Here is a 13,342-nt window from a genome sequence, read left to right on the forward strand (position 1 = left end):
GGTATGATTTTATCCAAAACTCAAAGACATTTGGCATCCTAGTTAGCCTGTCAAGATTTTCCCTTAGATTGTAAATGTAAGGTCCATGAGGGGACTTTCCTTCTCTCTGTTTCACCCCACCATCCTCAGTTCCTAAAACAGGGCCCATATTTAGAAAATCGAAGAAATGCTCACCCTTCTTTACCTCTGAGTCCTTTGTGTTTAGGAGACCCCATGATATATGTGAAACAACTGAAGGCAGATGGGATCAAGGACCTCTTTCACTGCTCAAGTTTTATGATTTTATGCCTCAGTATACATATTCCAGTGGTATTCAGTCAGTCAACCATAATTCTCAAGAACACACTACAGCACAGGGTGCTAGCCTGTGTTCTTGTGAAAACGCAGAATAAAATGAAAGAGGAACCTAAAGTTCAGTTGGGCATAAAGTCCAGAACTGGATAAAAAGAACAGAAGAAAGACTTTAAAACATGTTCCATGAATTAGGGAAAGAATCTTAACCAGTTGTTGGAACGGGATCCCATATGGATTAAAAAAGCAAAAAATTGCTGTGGCTGTCTGTTTATAACAATTCTTTCAAGGCAATGTCTGTGTGACCTCCCTGGACAAGTGACACAAGCCTACCTCATCCCCTTGGCTGTATGAACTGTCCTGGGCATGTGACCTAGGCCAGGCCAATCAGAATTCTTCCCTGGGGGAAAGGGATCCTGTTTCCTCCCAGATCCATGGTACTACCTTCCATGTAGAGGCAGCCCACCTGCAGTAAGAGAAAAATGAAGCCAGCACTAAAAGAGACAAAAGGTGGAGAGAAAGCATGGAGGAGCCAGAGATACTCAGCTGTGCTCAAGTCCCTGGTTCTCAACGTCCTTAAAATCCACTTCATCCAGCTTATCCTGCAGTGTGGTTAAGTAGGCAAAACAGTAGCCCCCTTTTGCTTAAGCTGGATGAAGTGAGTTTCTGTTACCTGCAACCAGGACTCTTAATGCATGGGCCGAGGAGTCTGCCTGACCTGGAAGGATAAAGTGCGTCATCCCAGAGAAAGTAGGCTAAAGGTAACCAGCTCTGCAACTCACCCTGGACTGTTCCTCATCCTTCCTCCATCTCGAGTTTTCATCTTAGAAACTAGGTTAAACCTCTTTGCTACCAGGTGTGCTCAAATCTCTTAAACAGGCAGATCTGACATAATGTACTGTTTAAGCATTTTTGTTTTTAGACAGAAATGAATAACCCCAAAATCCTTAAATAGAATTATTTTTATCTTGAAAGCCCCTTTACAGAGCATCAAGAAACAAGTGCGAAGAAAGGCTTCGGGCTATACATAATAAAGAGCTTTAAAGGAACTGTTAAGAACGTAATCCCTTCAAATAGCTCATGTAAATTATATAATCTATGGAAAGAAATCTTGCACCACAAAGAGAATATCAAGAAAATTTTTCATTTTCTTCCAACCCAGCCACCAGCCCAATCACCCTTTATTTTGATGATTTTGTTGTATTGTCATTTTCTTACCTTTCCTTTTCATGATTTTGGGTTTTTTTTCCCCCATATGAAACTATTCACCAGTAAATACTCTCAGATTTACCTAAGACTGGGGAGCTATGAATAGAAACAATATGCAACTAAATTAGTCCTGGGCACAAGGAAAAGTGTGCCTGAATAGAAAACTCAGAAATTAATAGTTTATTAGCATAATATTTGGGAAAGGTTTTCTTAATACTTCAGATTACTATTTTAAGACTTCATTTTAAAAGGAGGTAAATAAGAATTACTCTCTAATCAAAGACTGTGTAAAAGCAAACTGCCCACATCTTGTTTTTCATTAGTTTATTTTTAAGGACACTTGAATAACTGTAAAAGTCACCTCTTCATCACTGATATTCAAGGTAAGAAAAGAGATTTTACGTCCAGACACATAGGGTATTTCAAAGTCAGTATATGCATTTCTAAAATAGCAGCAGTTAACAGAAAACCATCCCACCCCAGACCCAGTGAATGCCCTCCTGACAATGGTCAGATTATAAGCTCCAAGAGAACAGGCCATGGAATTGCACTGGTCCACTGCTATGCTTTAAGTGCCTGGTAGCACCTGGCACATAGTAGGTGATCAACAAATGTTTGGTGAGTAAGTAAATAAAGGGATCAATAAATAAATCCGAATTCCAGCAGTAATAAAGAGCTCAACTAAGAAAGTTCTTGAGGGCTTCCCTTGGTGGCACAGTGGTTAAGAATCCGCCTGCCAATGCAGGAGACACAGGTTCGAGCCCTGGCCCAGGAAGATCCCACATGCCACGGGGCAACTAAGCCCGTGCACCACAACTACTGAGCTTGCGCTCTAGAGCCCGCGAGCCACAACTACTGAGCCCGCATGCCTAGAGTCCGTGCTCTGCAACAAGAGAAGCCACCGCAACGGGAAGCCCGCGCACCACAACAGAGAGTAGCCCCAGCTCACTGCAACTAGAGAAAGCCCGCGTGCAGCAATGAAGACCCAACGCAGCCAAAAATAAATAAATTAAAATAAATAAATTTTTTAAAAAAGAGAAAGTTCTTGAGAAACTGACAAGGATGAAAATAGAGAAGGTAAAAGTTTCTCTCTTAAATTCAACCTAATTCATCAAGTCCTGGGGGGCATGTCCTATGTGCCAGGCACTGGAGTAGCAGCTGCTGACACACAGATAAATATGACTGAGCCAGTGCACATCAGAGTGAGCTGATATCACCTAGAGACCCAACTTTCATAGGACCTATCAGTCTAGCAGTAGGTTCACCTTCAGTAGGACTGTCAAGGTGGGAAGGGAGAGACTACCATGGGAAACTAATGAGATTTTTAAATGCACTTAAGTATCCTAACTAGCCATTACAATGCAAGCCACTAAAAGCTTACAGTATCATACAACCTAATCCCTAACATTGTTTCTACAGAAAAATATGTTTTAACAGGGATGCTATAGTTCCAGGAACAAGCCTCCACATTCCTAATTCCTCTTCTCTTCTCCCACTAGAGCACTGCTCAGGCAGAGGTGCCGGGAAAGAGAAAGAATAAAGGGCAGGTTTGACAATGGGGGTTCTTCTAGAATGGGAAAATATGAGAAGGAAAGATAGGGGAGGGTGTGATATTCCTCTATACATATATTGATATATGATATGGATCATTCACGTGTCTGGAGATGGGAGTGGCTGCACCTTTAATTTTGAACCTCATCACACCCAGGTGTACTTTCTCATACTGAATTCCACCTACTAAAGTCATTACTATTATTGCCCTCTGTTTGAACGCATGATCACATAGACAAATCACTCATCAAATTATAACAAATCCTGATAAAAAGCAATCCTCACTTTATTGCTTTCAGATACCATCAAACTATGACACCCCCCAAAACACCAGATATACAGAATATCTAGCTAATTTTGCAATTGAGTATCTGCTTTTCTCCCCAATACCAAAAGTAAAAGAAGACTGCATTGTATACATTTAGCATAGATGTCACCAAAGTCATAAACAATGATTCTCTAAAAACTGCAAGCTCTTTCATCTATCCATCCATTCACCCATGGAACACCAATTACGTGTCATTTACCATATCAGCCTTAGGAAAAAATATGGGGCCAGGGCAGAAAGGAGGGACACACAAAGGCGACACACTAGTAATATCAACTAGTGATATCAAGTAGTATTCTTTCTATTTCTTATATTGATTTGTAAAGTCTAACTGAATGACTAGTGAGTGGAATGGGAAGGGGAAGCTTAAGTCCAAGTCATATCCCATAATAAATTAGAGTAGAAGTTAAAAATAGATTAAGAGCCACAATTATTTAAAAACACACAGGTGCAAACAAAATGTGAAGAGTATCTGGTCACACCGTAAGCATTCCTGAAAAACCATAAATCAGCCTATGAAGAACTAGGCTAGCATTAGACTCTCACAATAGTTTCTGAACCACCTGAGACCCTCTCATAAGCAGCCCACCACTCTTCCTCCTCTACCCAAGCGAGAATACTCTACGTCCTAACACATAAAGCCACTAAGGAATTGTTCTACTCTGTTATGGTTATCACAAACGTGGCTCAACAGTCACAAACTTGTTCAGATCTCAGCATTATAGCAAGGAAAATTACAAAGGGGCCAGCTAGGGATTCTACTACTGCCTTCTTGAATTGGAGATAATCTTTCAGTTCTAAATTATTGAATAGCACGGTTATATGCCCTCCTATATTAAGAAACGTGGTACAGCAGAAAGACTACAGGCTTTGCAGTCAGACAGATGTAAGTTCAGATCTAAAGTTTCTTGCTGGTGGCCTTGGGAGAGTGGCAATCTTCCCGAAGCCCAGTCTCCTCTTCTGAGGAATGAAGTTGCCACCACTTGCCCCACAGCTCTGTGAAGAGATGGACAATAATCCACATAAGCAACTAGCCCAGTCAATGGCTTCTATTTTTTATGCTAGGCTGTCTATACCTCCTCTCACCTAACACACCCACAAGCTGTGCACACATGGCACTCAGACTGTGTTAAAGGTAAGTTTCAGCCTGTCAATCAATCTCTGTGTGCTTAGTAAAAGCAAAGCTCCAGTCTATGGGAAACCTAAGGAGAAGGATTAACTTGGTACCAAACTATATGCTCCAAAGCCTAAAAGAAACAACTCAGCCTCTAGCAACTACCACTCTACTTTGTATATCTATCAATCTGACTGCTTACTCTAGGTGCCTCACATAAGTGGAATCATATAGTATTTGTCCTTTTGTGACTGGCTTACTTCACTCATATAACGTCTTTAAGGTTCATCCATGTTGTAGCATGTTTCAGAATCTCCTTCCTTCTTAAGGCGAAATAATATTTCATTGTATGGATATACCACATTTTGTTCATCCATTCATATGTTGATGAACACTCAGGCTAGAGAGAACCTTTCCCATGGATTACTGAAAATAAAGACAAATTGGGAGGAACAGCCCCCATCTTTGAGGCAGTGATAAAGAAATAGATTTCTGATGCCACAAGGGCTCACTCAAAAGCACTGAGAGAAACAGCCCCAAACTCTGGGCTGGTGTCAAAGCAGGTACAGGACCCCAAGATATAGCTCTGGAATCTGACAACTCTGTGGAGTTCTGGTCCTGCCTAGAGAGCAGGGAGGCAAGATGGACTGATAAAATGCTTATTGTATTTTCAAACATGCCTGAGACAAGCGTTGGCCAAAACAAGTTCTAGAGAACTGGTCTGCCCTCATATCACAGGTGTGCCAGGTTCCTTATCTTCACAGGAAGTTGTTCCTAAACAAGTATTTCTTTGCTAAGGACCTGACCACTCACAGAATTCCAGAGCAGGCAGGAAGGCTGGAGATGGACCAGCCTACAGCCTCACTTTACTGATGAGAAAACTAATGGCCAGATGGGTAGGTCACAGAGCTGGATAACGACAGACAGAGAATTAGACAGAGCCCAGGTCAGCATTCCTTCCACCAGACTCATCTCATTCAGGTATCAGTGAACAGCCAGAGTTCATTTCCTATCAGTGTTTTTTTTGTTTGTTTGTTTTTTTAAAAAAAGCTTTTCAAAGGCTTGACTTTATTTGGAAGTCACCTCCTTTTTTACCCAACACTTTTTTTATTGTGATAAAATATACATAACATAAAATTTACCATTTTAACCATTCTTAAGTATACAGTTCAGTAATATAAAGTACAGTCACACTGTTGTGACTGTGTACCATCACCACCATCCATCTCCAGAACTTTTCGTTTTCCCAAACTGAAACTCTATACCTATTAAACAATAATTCCTCAGGCTTTGGCAACTACCATTCTACTTTCTGTCTCTATGAATCTGACTAGTCTAGGTGCCTCATATAAGTGAAATCATAGAATATTTGTCCTTTTGTGACTGGCTTATTTCACTTTGTATGTCTTCCAGGTTCCTCCACTTCGCAATATGTGTCAGAATTTCCTTCCTTTGTAAGGCTGAATAATATTCCATTGTATAGATATACACTGTGCATACAGATGTACTTTTTATCTATTCATCTGTCAATGGACACCTGAGTTGCTTCCAGCTTTTGACATTTGTGAATAATGCTGCTATGAGTGTCAGTGTACAAATATCTGTTCGAGTCCCTGATTTCAATTATTTGAGGTATATACCCCGTAGTGAAATGCTGGATCATACCGTACATCAGTGCTATTTTGAAATGTGTCTCAAAGGAGACCAAGAAGAGATTAAATCATCTTGGTTGGTGGATTTAAGAAAATGAAAAATTACTGAATGTTTTGTTCCTGAACTTAGCTTTACTTAAAAAACAAATTTTATGAGAAAACTTTTAGAAGTTATGTGAGGTAGAAGAAAAAGCACAGTAATGATAGTGAGGAGAATGACTGTCCAATGTAACATTTTTGACCTCTCTGAGCGTGAATTTCCACAGGGAGGAGAGAGTAGTCTAGGTTAATCCCTAAGGTCTATGGATTCTGTGGGTTCTATGAATCCATGGAAAAACTTACTTAGAGGATTACTATGTTCCTTAATCATTTTCTATTTTCCTTCAGTTCACTTTGAATTCCTAAGCATATTAGAGCTCAAAGAACTGTTTCTAGTTAAAGAACTTAGTGTATTCTTGAGACAAGAGTTCCAGGGGCAGTAAGAAGAAGAATCCTGAGCTAGTAAAAAAAATCATGACTAATGTAATATAATAGGCAATGATTTTCTCTAGTAGTACATTTATTTGATAATTGCCTTAGAATTCCTAGAATATAGTACCTGTGTAACCTGCGTCACTGTGGCTTAATTTGAGTCACTGTGAACCTGTGGTTATTTTATAGTAGTTGATATAAAACTATCAACGCACACGGAGTTCAGTATCAACAGGGCATACCTGCCAAGAAAAGTGTGCTACAATAGTTTGGTCCAAACAACACTTCAGTTACTGAGCAACCTATTGTTACGAAGATCCCTAACTGACAATGCATTCTGAGTCAAAATGCACACCTGGCTACAGGTAGGACACCAACAACACACTTCAAACCCCATCCATTCTTGGGCCTTTCCTAACGACCCAGACTGCGAACATTACTTTCTTTCCCCAGGAAGGATTTGCAGGGTGAGAAACATACTTCCCCATCACTTCCCCCAGGTTCCCAGAACTATCTGCTTGGGTATTCACCATGAAGCAGGCTTTCTGCTCCAGGGGCAAGAAGACAAAATACAGATAGGACTCCTCATGTCTGTTTCACCAATCAATATTTCAGCTACTTAAAATAACTCATGGAAAGCTTCTTATGCTGGGTACAATTATCTATATTAATCTATTCAGTCCTTCCAATCCTGTGAGTTAGGTGTGTTCATGCTCACACTGCAGGAAAGGAGATGGAAGCTCAGAGAAGTATCCTGTTGAGAGCCACAGGGGCAGTAAGGAGCCAGCCAGGTTGGACTGGGTCTTCTGGCACCAAATTTAGTACTTTTTTCCACCAACCGTTTGCCCAGATTCTCACAAGCCTGTGCCAACCGGCCAACCCAAAGAGAACATCTGAAGTGCCTCTCTTAAAAAGCAGGCCCTAATGATTTAACAATTAATCTGCAGCTTTTAAGTCAAATGTGAAGTGTACTGATCACATCACTTACTCTCTTCCTGTATTTCTGCTAATAGGCACAACTCTGAGGGAACTAAGGTCAAGAGGAGAAATCCTGGATCAGTCCCTTCATGAAAAAATACTTTTCAGGGATAGAAACACCCACATTCTCACCACCTCCACCAGCAGCACACACTGCTGACTCCAGGTAAGGCTGCTGAGGGAAAAGGCGTCCATCAAGGCTTCCTTGGACATTTTTAGAGGCAGGTTATCTAAATCTTTCCTCTCCAAACTCTAAGTGTGCATACAAATAGCGTTAATATTTATTACATAACAGATCCAGGAAACTGTTTCTTATGACCACATGCATTTTTCTATAGCACCAAGACCTCTGGGGGTGATGCTAGCTTGTGTACTACACTTATGCTGATTTTACTGGACTTGGAGCATAATTTTATTATTTTAAATGACCACAGAGGTTTATAATTATTGTATCATTGATTTTATGACACATTATTGGTCCCATCTATGATTTATTTATGCCAGGGCTTTGATCAGGAAGTTAACACCCAGATATGACATTGTTCCTATGGGAAAACACCACTGGCTTTAGAACACCTGCTTTTATGAGAGAGTTTTTATTAATGCCATGCCATGAAAAGTGAGGGCTGCCTACTCAATAAAACCCTGATTAAGCAAAATATAACTGTAAGTTTTCCTTTGTCCAACTTTTAGGAGAAAGAAGCATTACTTTGGTTTTAGTTTTTAAGCAAGCTGCAGAGGCTAATACGGAGTAAATTCCAAATTTCTGTTCTACCCCCTACAGCAATGGTTCTCAATTCTGGCTACACATCAGTATCACATGGGGGCACTTAAAAAATAACAATGCTAGCCCTCACAGCAGACCAACTGAATCAGAATTTCTGGGGGTGCTCTTGCACTGTTGGTGGGAATGTAAATTGGTACAGCCACTATGGAGAATAGTATGGAGGTTCCTTAAAAAACTAAAAATAGAACTATCATACGAGCCAGCAATCCCACTACTGGGCATATACCCTGAGAAAACCATATTTCAAAAAGAGTCATATACCACAATGTTCACTGCAGCTCTATTTACAACAGGCAGGACATGGAAGCAACGTAAGTGTCCATCGACAGATGAATGGATAAAGAAGATGTGGCACATATATACAATGGAATATTACTCAGCCATAAAAAGAAATGAAATTGAGTTATTTGTAGTGAGGTGGATGGACCTACAGTCTGTCATACAGAGTGAAGTAAGTCAGAAAGAGAAAAACAAATACCGTATGCTAACACATATATATGGAATCTTAAAAAAAAATTGCTCTGAAGAACCTAGGGGCAGGACAGGCATAAAGACGCAGACGTACAGAATGGACTTGAGGATACAGGGAGGGGGAAGGGTAAGCTGGGATGAAGTGAGAGAGTGGTATGGACATATATACACTACCAAATGTAAAACAGATAGCTAGTGGGAAGCAGCCACATAGCACAGGGAGATCAGCTTGGTGCTTTGTGACCACCTAGGGGGGTGGGATAGGGAGGGTGGGAGGGAGGGAGACACAAGAGGGAGGAGATATGGGGATATATGTATAGCTGATTCACTTTGTTATAAAGCAGAAACTAACACACCATTGTAAAGCAATTACACTCCAATAAAGATGTGGGAGGGAGGGAGGGAGGGAGGGAGGGAGGAAGGAAGGAAGGAAGGAAGGAAGGAAGGAAGGAAGGAAGGAAGGAAGAATTTATGGGGGTGGGCTCAGGGTACTGAATTTTTTAAAACGTTATGTATATCCAGGGTTCAGAACAGTTACCCTATACCAGTGGCTCTCAAACTTGAAAGGGCACCAGAATCACCTAACGGCCTTATTAAAACACAGATTGTTGGGCCCCACCTGGGAATTTCTGATTCACTAGGTCTGGGGTGGGATGGAAAATCTGCATTTCTAACAAGTCCCCACACGATGGTCCAAGGGCCACACTAAGAATCACTGCCCTATACTTTCTCTAGTTGAACAATATTAATAGTTATTCTAAATTAATTTTATTATAAAGATATCAGACCACTCCTTAGTAAGAAATGGTCTAAAACTTTAAAAGATTTTCAACAGTGCAAGCTAAAGAAAAAGATTTTCTGCTTAACCATCAAATAAAACAGGTAACTGGGACTTCCCTGGCGGTCCAGTGGTTAACACTCTGCACTGCCAATGCAGGGGGCGCAGGTCTGATCCCTGGTCGGGGAACTAAGATCCTACATGCCACGTGGCACGGCCAAAGCGCCCCCCCCCCCCCAAAAAAAACAAAACAGGTAACTGAGGTTATCAGAATGCACTGTTCCCTAAGAATTTCAGTTAGTGAAGTTAAACCAGGATAAAATCAGACCCAATTCCATTCAACCATGAGTAAGCACCTCCCATGTGGTGATTGGGCACACACCATGAGTAAATCATTCCTTCCTTCCTAGAGCAGTGAACAGACTATCACACAGGACTGCTGTGCACACAGCTACACAGTCACACAGTAACAGCTGAGGTGACAGTGAGACCCTGACAGGGAGCGTTACAGAAGGACTTGGGGGAGCTTTACCCAGGTGGGGTCCTTTTAGCTGGATCTTCAAGGAGACCACCCAGCTGCCAGTTTTCCACTGCCCACAACACATTTTACATTACCTGGGCAGTGAACTCCCTGCCCCACGAGGAAGCATCTGGACTTTGTCCCCAGGCATTATAGGAGTGATCAGGAACTGCAGGCTACTTTTACTTCCAATCTGAAGGCAAGTTCTGTGGTTTATCTACCGTTGTACTTTTTTACAATTAGCCCAGCACCTCACACATAGGCGTTGCTGAATACCTGGGAGTAAGTGATGAAAAAATGTAATCTGGAAAGTAAACCTAATGCCCCCCCAGGGGTGCATACAGGTCAGAGGGGAGGTCAGGTTCAGACCACCAGTCTTTTGCCCTCTAATTAGCACCCTCATTCCAGACTTAACACACCACAGGCATTTAAGAAGTGTTCCTGACTAACCAAAAATATGGTAGCACATTAAGCTGGTATTAGCATGGTTGTTTCTGTAGGTTTGGAAAGAATAAGAGGAGAAGACTCCTCAGAGCCTAGCTCATTAATGCAGGGACTGAGGGCTGGCTTCTTCTGTATCCTATGTTCTATGCCCTGCACTCTGGCTAAACACATAGTTTATTTAGTTCAAGTGAAGCTCTTCCAAGATGAAAAAACTTGTTGAATTCCTAGTGAGTCTCAGAAACATTTTTAAAATTATTCAGACATTATTTGATGTTCAGCAGTTGATTCAGCTGAAGTAATTGAGAGCTGACAGGCAGTTAATTTCAAAACCCTAATGCAACATCACCAACTAGGCACAGAATCCCTCCTATACACCCACCAACTACACAAGCACTATCAATGACGTGTAGGTCACTAAAGACCCCGATGCAGAAAATCTCCAGAAATAAAAGCTTTTCTCAAGATAAAAACACCCACAAACACCGTTTTGTTGTTACAAGAACTGAAATAAATGTAGAAGTTAAATGCTGAAAGTACCCTTTGGAGTGCCAACGTAGTACGGGTTAGCAGACCTAGGCTCTGTCTCTCCCACTGGAACACAGCTCCCAGGCAGCCTCTTCTCCTTAACAGCCAGATATTGGAGGTTATCATTCTATTTCTGACAAATGCAGTTTGCTAGGCTCAATATGAGAAGTTATATATATATATATATATATATATATATATGTTTTTAACTAAAATGTATTTATATTCTACCTTTAAGGGGTAGTACAGAGTCAAATGGCAAATGATCAAACGTTAAAATAGCTCCAAGTTAAGTACTATTGGTTATTAAATTCTTGTTGGTGAATATTTCCCAAATAAAAGTACTGAAAAAAAAGAGGTACTTCCATTTTATTAAGCTATGATTATTCTGATCAACATTGCCTTCATTTTCTATCAGTTAAGTAATACTGGCTTGCCATGATTTAAACTGAACTCTTTCTTTTGAATGGATGGATTTTTAACCACTTTCTGTTACGCGTAAGTTATGAAGGCTTCATCCTAAATTCTTCCAGAATAGGATGGTAACCATATATTAACTATCTGCATCTCAAGGGCATTGAAAACCTAAAATGAATCAAGACTACAGCTCACTGAATAGTGAACTACCATTAATTTTAATTGTAATAGGACAGAACTGGAATTTACCTTTTCTTTAAAAAAGAGGGAAGGAGTGCTTACTCAACAAAGAAATCAATATAAACAAAATCATAAGAGGTAAATTTAAACTACTCAAGAGAATAAGCTGTTTAAACACATTTCAGAAGTACTTATATATAACTGATATCATGAATATGTAAATCATTTTCTCTATTCAATAAGAAAGTCTAGCAGGACTGTTCTCTAGCAACTTTTTGTTAGTTTACTCAGGTTACAATCTTTAATTGAAAGTAATATAATTTTTAAAAATCTGCCTATTCAGACATCCTACAAATTATCACTCATCTTTCCCTTACCTCAACTAGTCTGAATCAATGAGGCCTCAATGTATTTAATTCTAACCATAACCTCAGGTCAAGAATTGAACAGCATCAACCAAATTCAGAAAAACTGATACTGCTTGTGTTTTCAGACAAGAGGATCTGATGCATTTGGTGATGAAAAACACCCAACCACACTCACTCTGCATTGTGTGGCTCCAGGCTGTTAGACACAACCATGAATGTCTGAGGTTCAAATACCACTTGCACTGGTCCATGAGCATTTCTGAAAATCCAGGAAACATGTATGTTTCCAAAGGCCGTAGAGCTATACTCAAGAGCCTCTCTACACACCCAGCGCCACTCAGAGGAGTGGCGTCCTAACTGGACTCTGTGGATAGCTCCTGTGGTGAGCCGTTCTGTAGACAGGGACACCTGTGTGGCTCCGTGAGGTGGCCTGGGAAAGGGGCTCTGTCAGATCACCAAACAGGAAATGTTCTCGTCTTCTGCAGATGGTGCTTTTCTTGACTTGAAAAACAAATCAACGGGTGGGGCAAGTTAAGGAGGAAAAGCTGAGATTATCTGAGACCTGAGTAAGTCACCTGAGGGTGTTCAGCCTGCTGATGGCTTCTGATTTTCCCTGTCCCCTCTCCCCCATGCTGGGATTACAACAAGAAGAAAAGTCACTGAGGAAGAATGAGAAAAAATACATTTCTTTGGGTGCATATCCACAGGCGGTCAAAATATTAGGAAAACCAACAATAATAAGAAACAGTGTAGAGTTACATATCACAGTTGGTCCTCTGAGCTCACAGAATTCCTTGTTCATGCTCACCTTTAACCTCCTAACACTTGAAAGTGATAAAAATCTGAAATAAATCTTAAACTCAGTCTCTCCACTGAGGATAGTTGGGATGTTCTCCCTAAACTCTCTAAAGAAAAAAAAAATTTTAATACTATAATCATTTGATTGTTTTATAAAGAAAAATGCATCAAGATTCTTAACTATGAAGAGGTCAACAATTCACTCAGAGCATAGAAGAGGGAGCAAGGTAAGCAAAGGATAAAGATAAACTTCGATGGACTAGAATATATAACCTGTGAAGAAAATTTAATATTATATTTACCACTATTGGTTTTTTTAAACAATACAGAAAGCACCTATCTTTTCTAAAGAGCAGACACTCCTAAAGGACTCTAACATTCTATGAGCCTCAGTCTATACAAGTTCAAAAGGAAACAACCAACATTACTTTTTTTATTCCGAATTTATTTTTTTTAAAGT

General features: G+C 40.4%; 1 protein-coding gene and 1 long non-coding RNA gene across 6 annotated transcripts in view; both read right to left on the reverse strand.

Annotated features, from left to right (window-relative positions):
- Positions 1-13,342, reverse strand: part of IGF2BP2 (insulin like growth factor 2 mRNA binding protein 2) — a 159,938-nt gene that overhangs the window by 127,583 nt on the left and 19,013 nt on the right. The window lies entirely within an intron of this gene.
- Positions 1-13,342, reverse strand: part of LOC141278564 (uncharacterized) — a 48,717-nt gene that overhangs the window by 33,949 nt on the left and 1,426 nt on the right. Inside the window, exon 2 of the long non-coding RNA XR_012331418.1 lies at positions 625-757. This is a non-coding gene — a long non-coding RNA (uncharacterized lncRNA). The remainder of the gene's footprint in view (positions 1-624; positions 758-13,342) is intronic.

This window comes from Tursiops truncatus, chromosome 4 (genome assembly GCF_011762595.2).
Source record: "Tursiops truncatus isolate mTurTru1 chromosome 4, mTurTru1.mat.Y, whole genome shotgun sequence".
NCBI lineage: Eukaryota > Metazoa > Chordata > Mammalia > Artiodactyla > Delphinidae > Tursiops > Tursiops truncatus.